Source organism: Gracilinanus agilis, chromosome 2 (genome assembly GCF_016433145.1).
Source record: "Gracilinanus agilis isolate LMUSP501 chromosome 2, AgileGrace, whole genome shotgun sequence".
NCBI lineage: Eukaryota > Metazoa > Chordata > Mammalia > Didelphimorphia > Didelphidae > Gracilinanus > Gracilinanus agilis.
In genome coordinates, this window is record NC_058131.1 from 150,742,731 (window position 1) to 150,764,528 (window position 21,798).

Consider the following 21,798-nt stretch of genomic DNA (forward strand, 5'->3'; position numbering starts at 1 on the left):
GAGGTAATACTTGAAAAACTTTGCAAAACTTCGAACACTTTTAAAATGCAAAACTTTCTTTCAAGTTATTTTCAAGTGATCTATATGAGGAAGAATAAACACAGCTTGTTAAGACATAAAGTTGAGGCAGTTAGGTAGCACAGTGGATAGACCACCACACATGGAGTTAGGATGACCTAGGTTCAAATCTGGCTTCAGACACTTCCTAGTTGTGTGACTCTGGGCAAGTCACTTAATCTCAGTTGCCCATCCCTTACAGTTCTTCTGCTTTGAAATTGATACTTACTATTGATTTTAAAACAGAAGATAAGGATTTAAAAAACATAAAGTAGCAACAAGGATATCTCTCTCCCTAGTGCTTTTTTGGGTGCCTGGGGCAATCAACACAAAATGAGTAGAAGTAGAGAGTGTGCCAAGTCAAGATGAAAAGAAGTTCACCTTTGGGTATATCCAAAGGAGGGTATAGTCACTCTCTATATCTTGCATCTTTCTATTATACAAATTATTCTTGCTAAGATCAGGTGATGCTTAGCTATCAGAGGACTACTGTGCCCTCCTGACAGTACTGATAGGAAAGCCCCAATTGACCTGCCTATATAAGGGCTGTAGATATTTCCCAAAGTTCTTCCTATTCTTCTAATGTCTTTTATAGTTTGTCAACTCATTGCCTTTTCATTGGGTATATATGCTAACACAATTACCTCATAACTTTAGCACCCTGGGCCACCAGTTAACTAAAATATTAGTTGACTAAACTCTAAGGACAGTTTTTCTTTGAAACAGTGAACTCAAGTGTAGCTAAAACCCAAGCTGATGTTTACCCCCCAAATGACAGAAAATGACTGTAATGATGATGAACATCATATGTAAACTTAGAGCCCCAGGTATCCTAGAATCTGTTAGATATGTTTTTATTTTGAGCCAGGGCATATATTGCACTAATTCTCATAGTCGAATGATTCTTTGATCTTCCTATATAGGTAAACTCTTCAGTAGTACAGCTCACAGCTCACCCCAACATTGTAATGTGTGTCTCTCATCCATGTCCTCCCATACATCTTGTGAGTGTGTATGTATGTGTGGTCTACCTAATGTGGTGGGACCTTTTTTAAGATCTCTTTACATTGCACGGATAAAAATGGAGAATACCCTCTGTCCATTGATTATTGCTGGCTGGTGCTATCTGAAAAGCCTATTTCTTTTTTTCCAGGCATCTCTCTTTCTGTTGATATCATAAAATGCCTCAAAAATCCCTTATAATCTCTTTAAAATAGGGGCTAAAATTGGAAGCAGTGCATAGAGTACATGTTTTGTAATTAATTTGGAAGGAGGCCAGTTGGATATGATGACAGGTATAAGAGAAATGTTTTGAATTATGGTTTTTCTCTGTATTTTTACACATCCAAGAAGGAAGAGCCAATTTTGAAGTTGTTATAGGCAGTGGCTTGTCTTATTTACATCATACTTAGTGTTTCTACATATGTCAAAAAGGAGATATTAATGACTGCCTTCCCTTTTAGTATTCTTGTGAAGATTCACATGAGATGATATAGTTGCAGACCCTAACAAATAAGAGGGTTCTTGGATCTGCTACAGTCTAACCTCTTACCAATTTGTTTCTTTAGTTTCCCTGGCAAGTGATCATCAAATCTTTACTTGAACACCACTGACAGAGGCCTAGAGGGAAGCCATATTTTGAGGGTATATTTAAAAAGTAAAGAAGATATAGAAGAAGATGACCAGAAATGGGGAAGGGTCTCCAAAGGATACCCACACTAAAATCAGTTGACCAAATGTATAGGGACGTTTAGCCTGCAGAAGACTTGGCGTGGGAGTACCATGTACAACAGCCATCTTCAAATACTTGATGACAAACATGTTAGCGTAAATGATCTAAGAAGTCTCTTCCAACATTAAGATCTTATGGGTCAATGGGGTAGTAGCTTATGAGATTTGGCACATGGACTAGAGAGTTATTCACCATTATCCTTAAAAAGGAAAATATAAAAGGAAAACAGGTTAGGAGAAGTTTCCAGGATGAACTACAGTTGAGTGAATTCATACCTGATGGCCTCTCAGTAGATAGTTGGAGGAAATGCTATTTGCTAAAAGTGAGGAGGGTAGAGGTGACAGTGGAGGCTTGAAGAAAGTGGAGGGTATAGAGTTAGACCACATCAGCAGGGTGCCATAAATATCACTGTTAATCTTATGAAAGTCCTCAACACATATGATGTTACTTTTCCTTTATTTTCTATGTTTTACTAGTCAAAGAACATTATAGCAAATACAATTAAAATGAGTCCATGTATAAAACACTTTCCAAGCTCTAACCTGCCCATTTAAAGAAGAATTTAATACTATTGAATTTTAGCACAGATAACATATTGGAGCAATTCTTTAGGAGGTGGCTGACATGAAATTTGATCTGAAGCATAACTGTACCATATTTCTGATCAGGCTTCAGAAAACTTCACAGGCTTTTTGTGGAGTTTTCTGTTCTGTAATTTGATTTGCCTATTTTAGTAAAATAGAATTGTTACTAATTTCAAAGGACAGTTTGGTTCAAGAATAGGATTTCCACCTGTCTCTCAAATGACTAGAAGGTCTTAATTTGGAAGCATCTGTTTAACATCTGTGCTACACACTTTTGCTGAACTTGGGATATCAGATTGTGAAGTAAGTAGGGATATGTATGTATAGGTATGCAGAGGAAGGGAATTTTGTTCTTTTAAAAACTCTACTACTAGCTGGTTTATACTTAGTCACTTTGAGAGTATTGGATGGAAGTTTTTAAAATTTTCATTAATTAGTGTGCTTTGTGAAATGTAAGCTTTATGAAAATGTTCATCATGCCCTTTCTATGTTACTTTATTTCTATGTAGAAATAATCATAGTGCTTAGAAAATACCCATTAGACTGTGAGCTTCTTGTCTTTTTTCTCTTTTTGTAGCCCTAGTACTTAACACAATGCCTGACACATGGTGGTTACTAGTCTTCATAACATGTAGTACTTTATGTGACTTGAAAAGTGCCAAGAAAATCTTGACTTTTTAGCTTCATGCATTTAACTTGCCCATGCTCCCAAAGCATATATTTGCATGGACAAGTTACTTAAATCCTCAATATTCTTGGCAACTCTCTGAGGCTCTAAATTACAGAAAAGTTGCTAATCTGCACAATCAGACAAGAGTTTTTATACCAGGGAGTTTCCTACCATGATAAAGTCACAGAGCAAAACCGCAGTAGACATACACACACATATATACATATATGCATACACACATATACACACATATCTCAACCATGACAGTGACTCCAGACATTAGACTTAGTAGAGATACCATTGTGCTCTAGTCTCCATGTTTATGTTTAATGAACAGTGATTTCATTTGCTCTAGTTCAGGACCATATATATTGCCATATGTATAGCACGTGCCCCTTCACAGTACATTTGAGAAGCCTGTTAACTATTAAAAAGAAATAGATTACAGATTTTTACATGGTCTTTTTAAGCCCCTAAGCAAACAGTTCAATTTCACAAATATGCATTAAGTACCCATTTTTTGAAAGGTGCTGATTCTTCAAATGTCAACTACATTGCTCCGATGATGGAAGTTGATGAAGCAGAAAACTATGGCAGAATGGCATTTGAAATGCTTGAATTAAAGAGAAATTTACTTATGAGGTGATTAGGTGGCATAGTGGATAGGGGATCAAACCTGGAGTCAGGAAGACTCCTTTTCCTGAGTTCAAATCTGGCCTCAGATACTTACTAGCTGGGTGACCCTGGGCAAGTCACTTAATTATATTTGCCTCCATTTTTTCATCTGCAAAAATGAGCTGGAGAAGGTAATAGCAAGCCCCTCCAGTAACTTCACAAAGAAAACCCCAAATGGGTTCAGGAAGAGTTGGACATGACTAAAAAACAACTGAGCTTGTTTATGGTTAGATGAACTTTGCCGGTATCTTCTGACTTATTCAAATCTGATATTTAAAAATAGGGGAGAAATCACTTTTCCTACCAGAAGAATAGGCACCGTATCCTGGTTCTTCCAGTAGCCCTACCCATAGTAAATAAGGAAATTAGTTGAGAAACTCTCTTTCATAAGGAGTTTCAATTCAATTCAGTAAGTATTAAGTTCTCATTATGTATAGCAAGATATAAAAGTTAGAGAAGATATAATCTCTTCTCTAAAGGAATTAATAGTCTTTTGGGAGTATGATACAGACATAGATAACTAGAATATACAACGTGACATAATAACATGTGGTATATTAAATTAATTAGAGAATTATATTGCTTATATAATACATTAAATTAAAAATAAATGAATTAAATGCATTAATTAAGTTAAATTGAATTAAATTCATTGGAAAATTGAAAAACAAAATACATTGTGAAATCCAAGGAAGAAGGTCATTACCTACCAGGGAGATCAGGGAAGACTTTTGGAAGAAGTGGTATTTTGGTATTTGGAATACACAAGAACGAGTCAGAATTCTGTTGTTAAATATGAGGAGAAAGGGTATTCTACTTACAGAAGAGTCTGAGAGAAAGAACAGAAAGTGAATGGATGATAGGAATGTTTCAGAGGAACATTATAGAATGGTATAACATGCAAATAGAGTATTATTATTAATTGATGAAAAGGTAACACCCCAAAAGGAAGAGGACCTTAAATGGCAGACAAGGGAAAACCACTGAAGATTCTTGAATGGAGAAGTGACATGATCAGATCTATGTGTGAGGAAAATTATTCTGATCACAGTAAGAAGGGTAGATTAGAAAGAAGGATTAAAGTTAAGATGATCTATAAAGAAACTTTTGCAGAATTCTAAGGGGGATTGAGGGCTGGCTTGTACTAGGACTGTAATAGCAGGAGTAGAAAAGAAGAGATGATTGTAAGAGATATTGAAGAAATGGAATTAATAACATTCAACTGATTGATGGGAAATATGAGAAAGAAAAAGGTAATATGAAGGATAGAGGCAAAAATGAGCTGAAGTTTGCAAGTGTAGCAAAGTAGGTTAAATTGTAACTTCATAGGCAGAAATAGTAAAGTCAGAAGGAAAAATATATTTGGAGGAAGATAATGAGCTCACTTTTGGACATGTTGAATTTGGAGTCTCATTTGGACATCCAGACGGTGTCTTCTAATAATAATAGTATTAGCTAACGTTTCTATGATGCTTTAAGGTTTGCAAAGTCCTTTACCAATGTTATTTCCCTTCATCCTCACATTAACCTTGTGGGGCAGGTGCTAATGTTATCTTTATTTTACAGATGAGGAACCTGAGGCAGTCATGATTTACTTAGTGTTGCATGTTTATAAACATCTAAAGATCAAGGGCAGTAGTCAAGAAGAGAAAGTAGGGCTAGTGATAAAAAATGGAAGTAATCTACATAGAGAGTAATTTAATTAAAGGGAGTGAATGGGATTGTCAAGGAAGAAAGTATAGAGAGAATAAAAGGGCCAAAGACATCCCCTGGAGGAACACCCACTACTTCCTCTCTTGAACTGTCTGCTCAAGCTAAACTGGACAACATGTTCCCAAAAACATGCATTTTTCTTCCACCCCTTTAAAATCTCCATATAAGGAATTTATTTCTATTTGGAGAAAACTAAACAGCAACTTACTCTAATGATCAGCTTATGTGAAATGAAAATGTTTTATATCTGTCTTGAATCTTTTATCTGAAAACTTGTACCTCATGTTTTCTCATATAGAATGCTCTGACCTTTTAGATGAAGGAGTCTTATAATGTGGATAGCCCCTTTTCCAAAGTGAGTCAACAATGTAGTTGCCAATGAAAGCTCTGTATCTTGAGTCCTTGCCCATTATTCTGTTCATTCATTGTAAATGGCTGGTATCTGCCATCATGAACAATGTAATTTCCCTTTTTGCTTTTTACCCTTTAGAGTTTCCCCATCATATGGCCCACACACTTTGGAGAATTATCAAATCAGATTGTCAGAGCACACATTTTCATCAGTGAGCATATGATTCAGCCCCCAGAAACAATGAATCAGCCAAAATTCAACCACAAAAATGCCTCTTGTATTCTAGATATGTTACTACAGATCAAATGAATCCCTTTTCTTTCCATTTCCTGTTATAATTAAAAATTTCTTAAGCCATGTAAGAGCAATGATGCCATACATTATTCAGAAGGAACTAAGAATATTGCTTTTTCAGATTAGGAACACAAATGGAGATTATGATCGACTTCACATAAAATACCACTGAACTTGCTTGAAAAATGAGGATGTTTTTCTTTCATTTCATTTTTTAATTGATGGGAAATTGTATAACTTGTGAATTATCTGATATTTTCTGCTTTATCAAAATGCATATTAAAAATCAATGGTAAATTACAGATAGCAGTAGAATTTCTTCTAGTTCTTATGCACATGTATATATAGAGAGAGACATAGTACTTATATTTTTAACTTAATTTTAGTGACTGTCAACAATATTCTTCTTTTCTCCTTATTTTTTGTGTTCTCTGATACTTCTAAAACACAGTGTTTGGGGGCATATAAAGCTAAGCTACATGTCAAACGCTGTATTTAGTATAGATTTGAGAGAATAGTTTTGAGACTATTCAAATGATCAAACTTGCAAATAATTTTAACTAAAGATTTTAATTGACACATATTATCAAACACAGAGGAAATTTAAAATCTGCAGCAGCAGGAAAGAAAAATTGTGTCCCCTTCATTTCCCAGAAATTCCTTGGGAGGGACTGGTTTCATAAATAAACATGCTGCTCAGATTTTTTTATGGTTCAAAGTTAAAATTAAAGTCCATATTGCTAGTGATAGAGTGAGTCTTATTTTTCTCCCTCCTCTTAAATCCCTCTCACTTTTTCCTTTTCCCCTTTCTAGGTAATTCTTCACATGAAGGTTTTAAAGAATTTACAGTTGGGTCTTTGCAAAGCAGGCATGTAACACTTGCTAGTCAGGGTGTCAGTAAAGGCGAGTTACCCTTCCTGGAAGAACTTTGAATGAGATGCAAAGAGACCCTGGGAACTTGACCAGTCAATCTTAGAAGTATGAAGAGAATGCAGTGGGAGGAAGTGGTGGCCGTGAGTCAGCATGAGTCATTCTGTTCCAATGAGAATGAAGGCTGACTGAGAGGTGTGTATTTCTTTTTCTTTTTCTTTTTTTTTTTTTGGTTTGGGTTTTTTTTTTCTCGTCTTAATCTTTGGAACATCATTGGTGAATGGAAGAAAAATAAGTGATTTTGCCTATATCCTTAGTGCTTTTCAGGTTTTAAATTCTCACTTCAATGAAACTTTGCATGAGTACATGAATGCAACTTTTATTCCCCTAGGCACCCTATTCACAAGGAGGTGGAGCAACAGACTTCTCCCTGGTGAGTATGGCTCTCTCATTTTACTGATTTCTGCAGTTTGCCCGAATGTCTGGGCTGGTGAGAGGTGCTGATGCACCCTGGGAAGACTGTAAAAGCTTTGATATTTTGGAGAATTTTATTTCTCCTTCTCCACCCCTTAATATGGTCAAACTATTTGTCAGACTAGCTTTTGGGGATTTCTTAAGGAATCAATGGAATTGGTCTTGGTAGCTTTGATTTATGCACTAGTCTTTTCCTGGGAACTAAACCAATAGGGACCATTCACTTGGAAATTAAATATTGAGCTTGATCTAGGCAGGTTGGACTTACCTAGAAGTAGAGCTTCCAGGATGGCTTCCCTTCAGCTCTATAGGGCACTTAGGGAGAGACATTCACCTTTGGGCAATTTCTGTTCTTTGCTGAGCACAAGAATTGAAATGACTGATGAGAAAGTTTCCTTTACTTTCTTTAGCTCAACCATGTGAATGTTTGCTTTTATAGTCTTTATTTTCCCTTTGCATTTTTCTAGTAGTGGTACAATTAGAGGAAAAGGATCTGGAGAAGAGAAGGGAGAAGGGAACCATGGCTGTAACCATTAGAAGAGTCATATAATTTAATCAGTTTGAAATTAAGAATTTTTATCGTGGATTTCTCCTGAGCTTACTGTTTCTTAGGTTGTAACTATATTGATCAATGGTCTGTAAAGTACAGAACAGGAAATTGTTTTTTTCAGGGCTGTTCTAGTTACAGTAAGTAAAACGGTTAAATGTCATTACGTATCATATGATAAACATTTTGGGAAATTTGCTTTTGTTTAAAAAAAACACACAGCAGCAAAATAGGGCAAGATGAGCAAGTTGTTAACAGTATTTTTTTTTCTGTAGAATCATTTGAGTGTGTGGGCTCTCTGGGTTAAAAATGAGTCAGCACCTTAGTTTTCAGTCTGGTTGCTTCAGGAGAGATTAAATCTGCCCCCAAGAAAAGAGCAAAATGGTTGAAGGTACCATGAGGCGCATGGGACTATTCCAGTGATCTACATTTCTGATGAATGCCACGCCGCTGGACTACTATGAGTTCTTGGCAGTCTATACTTTCATCAGATGAGTAGCTTGAATCTGGGGACTGATAATGGATCAGGCTATTGTGGTAGCTTTGTGGTCTGCACCACACATGGTTTGTTTCTACAGTCTTTCCTTCTGTATAGCTATGGATAGTTGATTGTTTTGAGCTTCTGTCTTTGGGGAAGAAGAGCTTCAAAAAGAGAGGAGTTAAGTTTTTTCAAAACATGATTTTGACCTTAACACGTAGCAGATTTCTAAAAAGAGCTGCCCTTCTGACTAACTCAAGCTGGACCTCCAGTTCTTCTGCCACACATATTAAGGACACAGACTGTGAGGATCAATAACTACTTGGACCTCAAGGAGGTATCGACTTGCAGCATTTAAACATGGAAGCAAGCAGATTCAAGCTCACTTGTCTCGTATAGCCCATCAGACTTAGAACCAGGTAGCCAGAGTTGATTTTGTGCTACTTGTGCCACTGAGTAGTTGAATAATCCTTGGATCCTAGTTTTCTCATGTGTGTAATGGGGATGACAGTACATAATTCCCTAATGATCCCTTAACTGGCCAATAGAGTAGAAAAATTGTGTAGATACTTGAAATTATGTGTTCTTATGAATGCACCCATAGCTACAAGTCTCTACCTGTGTATCTGAAGGAACTGCTTTAAAGAACTATGTTGTATAATCTCATTATAATACAGCAGTAATTGTATCAAGACAAGTTATAAGAATCGAATCTGTCTTACTCTCCTACAGGGCTTTCGTATAAGATTCAGAAACATTTGTTTGCCTGGCATGGTAAGAAAAGACGAAGGGGAGAGATATGTGTTTTCTTTTTCTTGTTCCATTTCTTTTCCATGAAATCCCTTCACTGGTACTCTTGGAAATGACATTATTGTTAGCACCAATAATAAGAATAACATTTATATTTTGCATTTTGGCTGTTAGGGTACTTTCCTATCCATTATCTCATTTAATTGAGAGAAGAGCCATTTGTTAACTTGTGAAGGTAGTTTAGACAGTGACTGTTTTAATTGAATAAGTACTCGGAATATACTTTAGCTTCTGGGCGGAGGCACACACTTATTACAGAATCATCTGTTGTGTAATTTTTCATCTCTCTGGGTTAATGTTGTGGTGAGGGGTTACTTTCACGTAAGCAGTGATTATCCTTGAAACAAGTTTGCCCTTTGCAGCAGTTAGAAGAATGATGTAGGCGAACCTCTTACGATACTTTGCTGCCTTGGAATTTTTGGTTCCAAGAATAGAGATGTCCCTCTGTGTCTTTCTAGGGAAAGGCTAATGGAGGGTAAAAATCAGATATCTGTTAGAATTTTGTAGTCACTTGAGTGGATATCTTGGAAACAGGAACACAGCAAAGGAAACCTGTCCTTCCTTTGAAGGCAGAGTTATAACAGTGTATCATTGGTATGCAGAATCATCTATTTCTAATGCATATTCTAGGTTGTACTTGTATAATCCTTTTCAGGAAGCTAGATATGGGATATCTTTAACATAATCCCCTTATACTGGGCCTTCTGAGTTTTTGTAATGTCTTTTTGCTTGTTCCCATGAGAAAAAGTGAAATGACTTTGGGTAATAAATCAATGGTAGCTTAAAGAGCTTGAGGGGAGTTAGAAAGGAGAAAAAGTATTGTAGAATGCTAGAGTGGTGGTACTAGATAGTGTAATGATAGAGCACTGGGCCTTGAAGACTCATCTTCCTGAGTTAAAATTTGGCCTCAGATACTTACTAGCTGTGTGACCCTGGGCAAGTCACTTAATCCTGTTTGTCTCGGTTTCCTCATCCGTAAAATGAGCTGGAGCAGGAAATGGCAAACTTCTCCAATTCCTTTGCTAAGAAAACCTCAAATGGGGCCATGAAGAATCAGATGTGACCAAACCTACTGAACAACAACAGAGTGCTAATAATGATTTAGTCTAATCCCCTCATATGAATAGTTCTGATAATTCAAGCTGTTGAAAAGTGGTTTGGAATGTCTTATGAGGCAGTGAGTTTCCCTTTGTCAGAAGCCTTCAGGAGAAGGCTGGATGACCACTTTAGGTAGATGATGTAAAGAGGAATCTGGTTCACATTCAAATTGTGCCTGATGGTCTCTAATTTCCCATCTAGTCTGGAATTCTGGCTCTGTGATCCTATAATTTTTCAATTGTAAAAATTCTGTCCCAGAGAGAGGAAAGGACTTGCCCAAATTCTCATGGTGAGTTAATGACAGGGTCAGAAAGTGGAACTCAGGTTTTCTGATTCAGTCAACTGATCTTTCTATGACATCACATTTTTATTTTGTTCCTGAGAATCCAGAAACTGGGTATCCTACCCTGTAGCTGCATACCTCGGAACTGTAGGGTAACCATGCTAAGCATGGATTGGTTGATATAACGGAATATTTAGCTTGGGAGAATGTAATAATTATCTTTCAAGTATTTTAAAAAGTATAATATAAAAAAGGCTATAACACAGAAGAAGATTAGATTTGTTTATTTCTATCCAGGGGGGGCAGAAGACAGAGCAATGCTGTAGACTGGCTGGGGCCAAAAGAACTTTCTAATAATTAGAGTGATCCCCAAATGGCATAGCATACCTTGAGAGGTAAGGAATTTCCCACCGCTGACATTTTTAAAAGGAGGTTAAAGAGCTCTTTATTGAGAATGTTGTAGAGAGGATGCTTGTTCAAGCCCTCTGTGGAGTAGATGGCCTCTGAGGTCCCTACCTAATCTGATATTCTATAAGCTTTAGAGGACAGGGAAGTAGAGAGACACACTGTTCCTATAAGCCAGAAACCTAGTCTGAACAAGAGTTAGAAAGATACTTTTGTGGAAACCAGAGAAAAGTGTGATGGGTCAGGAAGAGATCAGAAGTCATCTGTATAATGGGCATACTATTTCTTGCCTTTTTAATGGGTAGGGGTAGGGAGAGAAAATTTGGAACTAAAAATAAACATTTTTTAAAAATAAAAAAAAGAAAGAACTATCCAGAAGCTCAAGATTCCATAAGACTTGTCTCCTAAACTATAAGAATATGAATTCTGCAGCAATACTTCTAGTATTGACACTAGTATATCTAGTGTGAAACTGTGTTCAATCAGTCTCTAAGGCAATGACTGACTGAGAGAAGCAAATTTTTTAGAATGAGGCAGGTAACAGTCCAACTATGCTTTGATAGGCCTCATTTGGTATATTGTATTTAGTTTGGGGAATGACATTTTAGGAAGGACAAACTGGATGAGAGGACTCGAAATCCAAATCCATGCCAGAACCAAGTGAAGAAACTAAGGATGTTAATCCAGGAAAGGGAAGGATTTGGGGTTGGGGAAGGAAGAATGCTAGCTGTCTAAAAGTATTTAGAGGACTACCATGTGGAAGAGGGATGAGACATGTTCTGTTTACACCCAGAGAGCAGAACTTGGAGTAATGAATAGAAACTGTAGAGACTATCAGCATTGTATTGGCTTAATATAAGGACAAATTTGCTAACTATTAAAGCTATCCAAAAACTGGATTGGGCTGCTTTGGAAGCAATAGTGGTAGTTCATGTTTTCAGCCATGTCTAACTCTTAGTGACCCCATTTGTGGTTTTCTTGGCAAAGGCAGTGGAGTAGTTTGCTTTTTTCCTTCTCCAGCTTGTTTTACAGATGAGGAAAGTGAAGCAAATGATGAAGTGACTTGCCCAGGGTCACACAATAAGAGTCTGTGGCTGGATTTGAACTGAGGAAGAGGAGTCTTTCTGACTTCAAGTCCAGTACTTTATCCACTGTGCCACCTACCTGATCCTGGAAGGCAGTGAATCTTCTCCCTTCATTAGAAATCTTCAAGGGAATAGCTTCTAAAATTTTGTGTCTCTTAAGTAATAATATTTAGAGCCTGCTAACATCTTTTATATAGTACATCACTGATGACTTATTTGATGATCATATAGAATACTGTTAGTAGAAAAAAAACATTCAGGAGTAAAATTTCTCTATCAAAAAAAAAAGTAGACTTCAAAAGGAGTCTGGATACTCACTTCTTAGAGATTCTACAGAGAAGATTTCTTCCCAGATATGAGTAGATGGTATGTCATATATCCCTTTCAGATTAGTGGTTCCCTTTTCATTCACCAGTGTTAAGGTTTTCTTCATCTCCTAAGGAAGGGCAACCCCGTGCCCTTTCTGTTTGTTACTGCTCTCCTTGCCTCTGTCTCTGAACCCTTTCTTCTCACTTTGCTACTGGACCATATGTTGAGGTCTGAGGGAGAGAAAAAAGAAAAAAGAGAAGAGAAGGGGAAGCTAGATGGCTCAGTAGAAAGAGAGCCAAGTCTGGAGATGGGAGGTCCTGGGTTCAAATCTGCCTCAGATACTTCCTGAAATATGCTTCAGTGTGTACTTATAATTCTTTAGTTCTTTCTCTAGAGGTAGAGAGCATTTTTCATTATGAATTCTTTGGAATTGTCTTGGATCTTTGTTATCAGAGTAGCTAAGTCTTTCACAATTTTTATTACTATATAGCTGTTAGTATGTATAATGTTGTCCAGGCTCCACTCACTTCATTTTGCATCAGTTCATGTAAGTCTTCCCAGGTTTTTCTGAAAACATCTTGCTCTTCATTTCTCATAGCATAATAGTATTCCAATGCAATCATATACCACAACTTTTTTAGCTATTCTCCAATTGAGGGGCATCTTCTCACTTTCCAATTCTTTGCCCCCAGAAAAAGGGCTGCTATAAATATTTTTGTACATATAGATCCTTTTCCTTTTTCTTTGATCTCTTTGGAGTACAGACCTAGTAGTTGTATTGCTGGGTCAGAGGATATGCACAGTAGGTTGGTTCTTCTGAATCACCCTCTGAGATTATTCCTAATTTATCCTAAATGCAGCTTGTTTATATATAAGGGTTTGCATTTTATCTGCCATTTTAGATTGTGACTTCCTTGTGGACTAGGATTGTTTTTGCCTTTCTTTGTATTGCTAATACTTATTACAGAGCAGGTACTTAATAACTATTGATTTAACTTAAGTGAAAGAAAAATCCCTATTGACCAAGGTTGCCTTTTCTATTTCAGGAAAACTCTAGGTGTTCAGAAGTTCTTACTTGCCTCCAGCCAGAGTTTCTCTCTTGGCATCTGCTACCCATGGGCCCCAGTTTTTCCCTTTGGGGCCAGATGTACATGTACAATCTCATCTTCTCACCCCAAAGTTTTCTCCACTCTAACCCCAAATTTTTCCTGGATTTTCCTTGTTCTAGAAGCTAAACCTTTATCTCCTCTGTCCTCATCTATCAAGATAGATTTTCAAAAGAGTGGGCTAATTTCTATTGTAGTTATTCAGTTATCTTACTTGTGTCTGACTCTTTGTGAGCCCTACTTCGGGTTTTCTTGACAAAGATTGGAGTGGTCTGCCATTTCCTTTTCCAGCTCATTTTAAATATGAGGAAACCGAGGCAAATAGAGTTAAGTAATTTGCTCAGCATTACACAGCTAGTTAAGTATCTGAATCCAGATTTGAACTCATGAAGATGAGCCTTCCAGACGCCGCGCCTGGTATTCTAACCAACTAACTGCCTAGATAAAATGTTTAGTAGTGGCGAGTGGGATCTGGTCTTACCCTCTGTATCCTAGCACTCTGTCTTCTCATTAAGACTGCTAATTCTGCAAGCAAATCCTTCTGTTGCCTAAGCTCTGTCTTCTTTCTCTCCCTGTGTCTTTAATGCTGAAAGCCTCATGGGATTTTGGTGAGAGGGGTGGATTTTAAAGAAGGAAAAGCCTAAACTCAAATCCCCACCTTTGATACTTATTACTTATATGACCATGGACAAATTTCATCTGTAGAATGGGGATAAAAATACCCAGACAAAATTGTTGTGAAGGTCAGATGAGATAATGCTTAGTAAGCCTTAAACCATTTTATTAATGTCAGATATAATTAGTGTTGTTATTTTAAACTCAGGCAAAGACGTAAAGCCTTTCCCCATAGAGTAAACATTGTAAAGAGAGCCGAGTATGGTCTATTGGTTATTAGTGCTTTGCTTGGGAATATACAAAGGCTTTTATCAACAGTGTTCTCAATTTTGCTTCTGAAACCCCTGTGTAAACTGGGATTGACCTATCCTGTTGGGCAGCTAGATGGTGCAGTGCGGGGCTTAGAATCAGGAAGATGTGAGTTCAAATACCTTATAAAAATATGTACCAGCTGTGTGACTCTGGACAAGTCATTTAGTGTCTGGCTGACTCAGTTTTCTCATCTGTGAAATGCTGATGAAAGTGGTATTTGCCTCCCAGAACTATTATAAGGATCAAATAAGATAATCATTGTAAAGTGTTTTTCAAACCATAATGTAATATGTAAATACTAGATATTGTTATTATCATTATTTTTAAACCCTTACTTTCTGTCTTAGAATCTATACTTACAATCAATATTGGTTCCAAGGAAGAAGAGTAGTAAAGGCTAAGTAATGGGGATTAAGTGACTTGCCCAGGGTCATATAGCTAGGAAGTGTCTCCTGTCTCTAGGCCTGGCTTTCCATCCACTGAGCCACCCAGCTGTCCCCACTGTATTATCATTATTAATGACTAATACCCTCTATCTTCCAATCTTTTGAAAAACAAGGATAAAAATGTTCACGAGCTATTATCAGAGTTTGAGGAATTCATAATGAGGTACTATCTCTCAAGTCCTCTCAATTTCTTGGGAAAAGGGATTCTAAGGCCAGAAACGAATTCAATTTAATTTTGTTCTAATGAACACATATCATCCTATTGTAACAATGATATTAAAAACCCCTCACCCTTTGTTATGGGTCAGAGTCCAATTCATTTTTGAATATTGGGAGGCAACTACAAATATTTGTACAACATGGAAAGAATCAGCTTGTGTAGCCCATGCCAGGAATCTAAAATATTTTTTTATGATCAGAACTTTCTGTTATTCAGTTTTAATAGTCAACTTCTTGTTCTTCCTCTCTTGGCAGCCCAGAAAGCTAATGCAATCCTACACTGCATAAAGAGAGGCACAGTGTCCAGAATGTGCTGGTGATAATAACCTGGCACTGGTCAGAAATCTTGGGTACATTTTCATTTCTTGGTGCTACATTTTCTAAAGGACAGTGATGGCCTGGAGAGTGTTTAGAGAAGAGCGACCAGGATGATGGAATGCCTCGATATGCTATTACCTGACTATCATTTGAAAGAACTTGGGATGTTTTATGTGGAAAAGAAAAGACTTAGGCATAACATGATAATCATCTTCAAGTGTGTTTGAAGACTGCTGTGTGGGAGAGGGAGTTGATTATTCGGCTTGGTCCTGGAGGGTAGACTAGAAGTGGTGGTTTAGGAGTTGCAAAGAGGTAGATTTAGGCTTAATCTAAAGAAAAACTATGTAATATTAGAACTATTGCCAAAGGAGAAGGGGTCATCTTGCAAAGTAGTACGCTCTGGTGTTTAACCCAGTGCCTGGCATATAGTAGGTGCCTAAGATATGCTTAGGGGCAGCTAGGAGGTACCGTGAATAGAGTTCTGGGGAAGGAATCAAGATTACCTGAGTTCAAGTGTGACCTTACACACTTACTAGTTGTGTGACCTTGGACAAGTCATTTCACCTTGTTTGCTTCAGTTTCCTCATCTGTAAAATGAGCTAGAGAAAAAAATGGCAAACTACTCTAGTATCTTTGCCAAAAAAAACCCACACAGAGTCATGAAGAGTCAGACATGACTGAAACAACTGAACAATAATAACAAATGGACATTTATTTCCACAGGAAATCTTTCATAAGTGTCTGGATGTTTACTTGTCAGGGTTGTTATCGATGAGATTTTTAATCAGGTAAGAGTTGCACTAGATGATCTTTGGGATCACTGCCCCTCTATGTTTCTGTGAACTTACTCTCATTCAGATTGTCCTTTGCTCTTAGTGCTCTATCTCTTGGATCCATTTATAAGTCTAGAAGAAATGATCTAGGATGCATTGAGCTTAAATAGAACCAAAATAAGATTGCTGTAAATAAACAAAAGGAGACAGAGATAGGTGGTAAAATGAGATTTGTTCTGCTAATTTAATATTACTTCAGAAGTCATTATACTATTGGCTGTGTATTTTATATAAAATCTATGATTTTATTGGCATAGGGATTTCCTGCTGAGGAAACTCCCTCCCTCTAAAAAAATAGGCAATTGTTCTTCAGTATATTGTCGTAGAGAGTTGTCTGTGGTATTAAGACGTTAAGAAACTTGCCCAGATTCATATAGTCAGTATATGCCAGACATATTCCTTGTATTTGGGGTGCCCCTAATCACACAGCCAGTGGTGGAGTGGGAAGTAAAATCCAGGCTTATCATTCCAAGTTCTAGTTCTCTTTCTACTGGTATATGCCACTCTACCTTAAAGAGAATTAAAAAAAAAAAAGAATAACCTTTTATCCTTTAAAACAAATCCTTACATACCATCTTGGAAGCAATACTGTATATTGGTTCCAAGGCAGAATAGTGGTAAAAGCTAGACAATGGGAGTTAGATGACTTGTCCCAAGTCACATAGCTAGGAAGTATCTGAAGTCAAATTTGAACCCAGGACCTCCTGTCTCCAGAGTGGGCTCCATTTCCACTGAGCCACTTAGCTGCCCCCTAAACTTTTACCCTCAAGAAGGGTCTGAGTTACATAAAATGTTGCTTACAAAGAAAATAAATGAACAAAACAATTTATTAGGTTAAAAGCAAAGTAGGAAGAGGAGCAGACAGACAGACAGACAGTGCACCCACTCTGTAAATACTTCCTGGTGTACAATGGTAAAAAATGAAAAGCCAGAAACTTCTCAGACTTTCCTCCAACGTAACTTTATGGTAAAAAAATTTCCATGAATATTATAGCAAAGTTATTAAAAATCCAAGAGCAGCCCCCTCGAGTTATTGACCTACATTCTCCCTGACAGGCTCCTCCCTTGTGTGCAGAACAGTCAGGAGGTTAATCTGGTCCTCTTCAGGTGTAGTGAGCCTCATCTGGAATCTAGGAGGATGAATGACAACTTACTCCTGAGGGAAATCCTTGACACCCTGAGCAAGTTCTAAATGATGGGCTCGTCTGTACCTGCAAGTACCAGTTTGAACTTAGGAGCTGAATTTCAGCAATGTATTGTTTTAATTTCACTGCACCAATGGAGCACATTATGAAAGCAGCCTCAGCTGGTAAGATTACTCACCGTTGATCATATAGCGCCTGAAGGTTTTCAGAGAGCTTTATTTCGATTAAATGTAATTCAGTAAATATTTGTTAAGTGCCTTCTATGTGTCAGGTGCTGCAGGAGAACCAAAATAAGATTGCTGTAAGTGAGGGAAAGGATTCAGAGGTAGGTGCTAAAATGGGTTTATTCAGTTAATTTAACAATGATTTAAAATCACTATACTATTGAGTGTTTGATTTTCTTTTCTTTTTTTTTTTTTTTTGATTTTGGTATTTGATTTATTTCTAAGGATCTTAGACAAATGTGAAAATAGTGCCTGCCCTCAGAGAGCTTATATTCTTTTAGAGGAACCAATAGGTGCAAAGTGATAAAAAATATACTTGTGCGTTGTTTAGTTGTGCCAGTCATGTCTGACATTTTCTGATCCTATTTAGGGTTTTCTGGGCAAAGACCCTTGAGTGGGTCACTATTTACATCTCTGATTCATTTCACAGATGGGGAAACTGAGGCAAACATCATTATGTGGCTTGCCCACTGTCACACAGGTAATAAATATCTTAGGCTACATTTGAATTTAGGAAGATGAGTCTTCCTGACTCCTGTCCTGGTGCAGTGGAATTATACAAAGTGAAAACAAAATAATTTCCAGAGATAAAAATCACTAACCATTGGGAGATCAGAAAAGGCCTGTTCTGGTCATTGACATTTAAACTAAAGTTAGTAGGGAAAGCATTTTAGGCACAGGGGACAGATGATGCAAAGTCCCTGTACAAAGGTAGAGATGAGACTTTGTGTCCAGAGAATGCTCAGGTGGCCCCTGAGGGCTGGAATGTAGAGTATGTGAAGGTCAGAGCAATGTGAAATGAGTGCAGAGAGTTTGGAATCGGGCTATGAAAGGGCTTTGAATGCCTCCATATTTTATCCTAGAATCCATGGGCTGAATGAAACTGAAGTTTCCAGAACAGAAGAGTGACATCATCAGAATCATCCATCATTTTGGCCACTATATGGAGGATGACTTGGGGCAGAGCAGGAGGGAGGTTATTTTGGAAAGGAGAGAAACTGGACAGTGAAACCAATTTTTCTTGGCTTTTGCAGAGGTCCAGGTGATAGGTACTGATGTGAGAGACATACGAGATATTGAACTGACAAGACTTGAAAATTGAGTGGATGTGAGGGAGAGGGCAGAGTTGAAGAAGATTCTCAGTTTCAAACCTGAGTGGTCCTGTATTCAAAAGAAACAGGGAAATTAGGAAGAGAGTTTGAGAGGAAAATAAGGAATTCCATTTTGAATATGTTGAGCCTGTAATGCTGGTGGGTCATCCAAATGGAGATGTCTGGCAAGGTAATTGGTTACATGAGGCTTAGGAGGGAGAGTGTTTGAATATCTAGATTGGGAAGCTTTTGTGTAGAACATCATCTAACTTGAGCCTCAGTACAACCCTGCAAGGTATGTTATTAGGTTTCCTAATGTTATAGACTTAGAAATTAAGACTGGGAAAGGTCTAATGGCTTCTACTGGTCTTACAAGTTAGTATATTTGAGGGGCAAGGTATAAATCTAGGTCTCTTGCCTCCAAGTCCAGAGCTCTTTTGTTATATGATGACACTCTTTGTCTAGTTTCCAAATATTCTGTTTCCAAAGGATGATTCAAATAAGTAGAGGGACAAAAAGACTCTTGTAGGAAATGAACTCAGAGTTTTGTTTTTGCAGAGTGGTAACCAGATACATTCTGTGTCTTTTGACTTCCAATCTCAGCGAATGGTAGGAGAATTCTGACATCTTGATCTACAAGGGTCCTGAGAGCCCAGAGTCCAAGCCTTAATTTTACAGATATGGGAACTGAGCTTAGCCAGACAAAGTGATTTTCTCAAGGCCACCCAAGGGGTAATAATAAGAGCTGACACTGGTATAGTACCTTGAGGTTTTACAAAGACCCTCAAATACAATAGTTGATTTGAATGTCACAATTTAGGAAGTGGAAAATGACTGGCTTTGAACCCACTTTCTCTGATTCCAAGTTCAGTGCTCTTTCTCTTATGCTATCCTACCTTCTGAAATAATCAGGAAGCATCAATAATTATAATAGCTAACTTTTATATCATGCTTTATGGTTTGCAAAATTCTTAGTAGCTATTAACTCATTTTAACAACATATCTGAGAATTAGGTGCCATTATTATCACTCCTCTTTTACAGATGGGGAAATGGAGGCACAGAGAGATTAAATTACTTGTCTTGAGTCATACAGGTAGGGAGAATTTGGGGTAGGATTTGAATTCAGGTCTTCTGGCACTAGTCTAGCACTTTGCTCATTGTGCCTCCTAGCTAACAGCAACAAGTTGAGAAAAGGAGCAAAGACTTAAAGCACATATAAAGTCAAATATAACTATGTGAAGTTTTTCATTATACCTATAGATACTGTTTCTAGCCAGGAAGCAAGGAGACCTGGCTTCATAAGGCACTTCTGATACTTGGTAATCAATTAGTCCTCCTAGTATTTCTAGTTTGAAGAACTGTTGTAATAAAAGGGTTTTGTAAATAATGGGAATACTATAGAAATGGGAACCGTAAATAGGCAATAACATCTCAGCTCATTTCTGGTCAGAGGTTTCTTTTGTTTTTGATTTGTTTGTTTTTTTTCAAACTTCCCATCTCAGTAACAACTCTAATCAGAAAGGCAAGGGCTAGGCAACTGGGGTTAAGTATTGTCCAGAGTCACACAGCTTATAAATATCTGAGGTCATATTTGAACCCAGGTTCTCCCAGCTCTAGGACTGGCACTCTATCCATTGAGCTACCTAGCTGCTCCTAGAGGTTTCATAAATATATTAGGAATACTCGTTAACAACTATTGACACTGAAATTCACTTCTTCCCTATCTAGGTCTTCTCTCAGAGCTGTCCCAAACTTAGATGTCCCCTTGAAGTCCACAACTCGTGTTTGTGCTTGTGTATGTGCATGTGTGTTGTGTGCATGTGTGTGTGTATGTGTGAGATACAAAGTGACACTTTGACCCTGAGGTGTCTATAATACTTTTCCATCTGAAGAATCTGCAAGCTAGGAATTTTCATAAGGAAAAATGAAGCAGTCCTGCTTGGTAGGGGAAACCTCAGAAAGGTTAATCCTGAACAGTTCTCAGGTCTTGGCTGTTGAATAGCTCATAGATACTTACTTGAATGTATAACTTATCTGGAATAAATAGCCATCGAAGAATAGTATAATAGTAGCTTCCTTGGGTATTTTACAGTACTTTCCCCCTCCCATCTCATAAATGCAGCCCTCATTTAACACTTCCTTTCTCTCTCAAAAAAAAAAAAAAGACTGAAGATGTTTCCCTTATCTGATAAAATGGAGGGTCCCTGAAATATCCAAAGGAATAAATGAGCGTAAAGAAAAGATAGCAAGAAACTCACCCATTGGTGGTCAAAAAAGAGGAAAATTTTGTAGAGTTTTTTTGAATGAAATAAGGCATATTGAGCTCGAAAAATTAGATAACTGCTTATTCTTTGACAAATTTCTTTGGTTTCAGTTTTGCAAGTATTTATTGAATGTGTAATGTATTCTAAGAGGTTCCAGTGGCCTGTGGGTAGAGTGGTGGATTTGGACATGGTGATCTAATGTCAAAGTCCTTGACTTTTTTTTTCTTTTTTTTTTTTTTAATATGATGAGAGTAAGTTTTATTTAATTAATTAATTTATTTGTTTTTTAAGCCTTTACCCTTCCATCTTGGAGTCAATACTGTGTATTGGCTCCAAGGCAGAAGAGTGGTAAGGGTAGGCAATGGGGGTCAAGTGACTTGCCCAGGGTCACACAGCTGGGAAGTGTCTGAGGTCAGATTTGAACCTAGGACCTTCTGTCTCTAGGTCTGGCTCTCAATCCACTGAGCTACCCAGCTGCCCCTTGACTTTTTTATATGGACTTAGCACTGTGCCTGGGCTGTGGAAGTAATGGGAAGAGCCCAAGACACAGCATCAAAGGGCATGACTCTTTGTGGGCTTGTGGAAGTCACTCCTCATTTGTAAAATAAAGAGGTGGAATGAGATGACCTCCAAAGTCCCTTTTTTGATCTCCAATTTTATCCTCTTCTTTATGAGGGCTTTTAATCTTGACAAGGACAGTAGACTGACAATCAAGGAAAAATACAACAAAATATAATCCTGAGCTAAAGATTACCCATTTTAGGAAGTCAGAAAGAGAGGAGAGATC

General features: G+C 37.5%; 1 long non-coding RNA gene across 2 annotated transcripts in view; it reads left to right on the plus strand.

The window, feature by feature from the left end:
- Window positions 1-21,798, plus strand: part of LOC123236929 — a 173,046-nt gene that overhangs the window by 10,115 nt on the left and 141,133 nt on the right. For both annotated transcript variants that reach the window (XR_006505442.1, XR_006505443.1), the window contains exons 2-3: window positions 6,891-7,142; window positions 7,339-7,380. This is a non-coding gene — a long non-coding RNA (uncharacterized LOC123236929). The remainder of the gene's footprint in view (window positions 1-6,890; window positions 7,143-7,338; window positions 7,381-21,798) is intronic.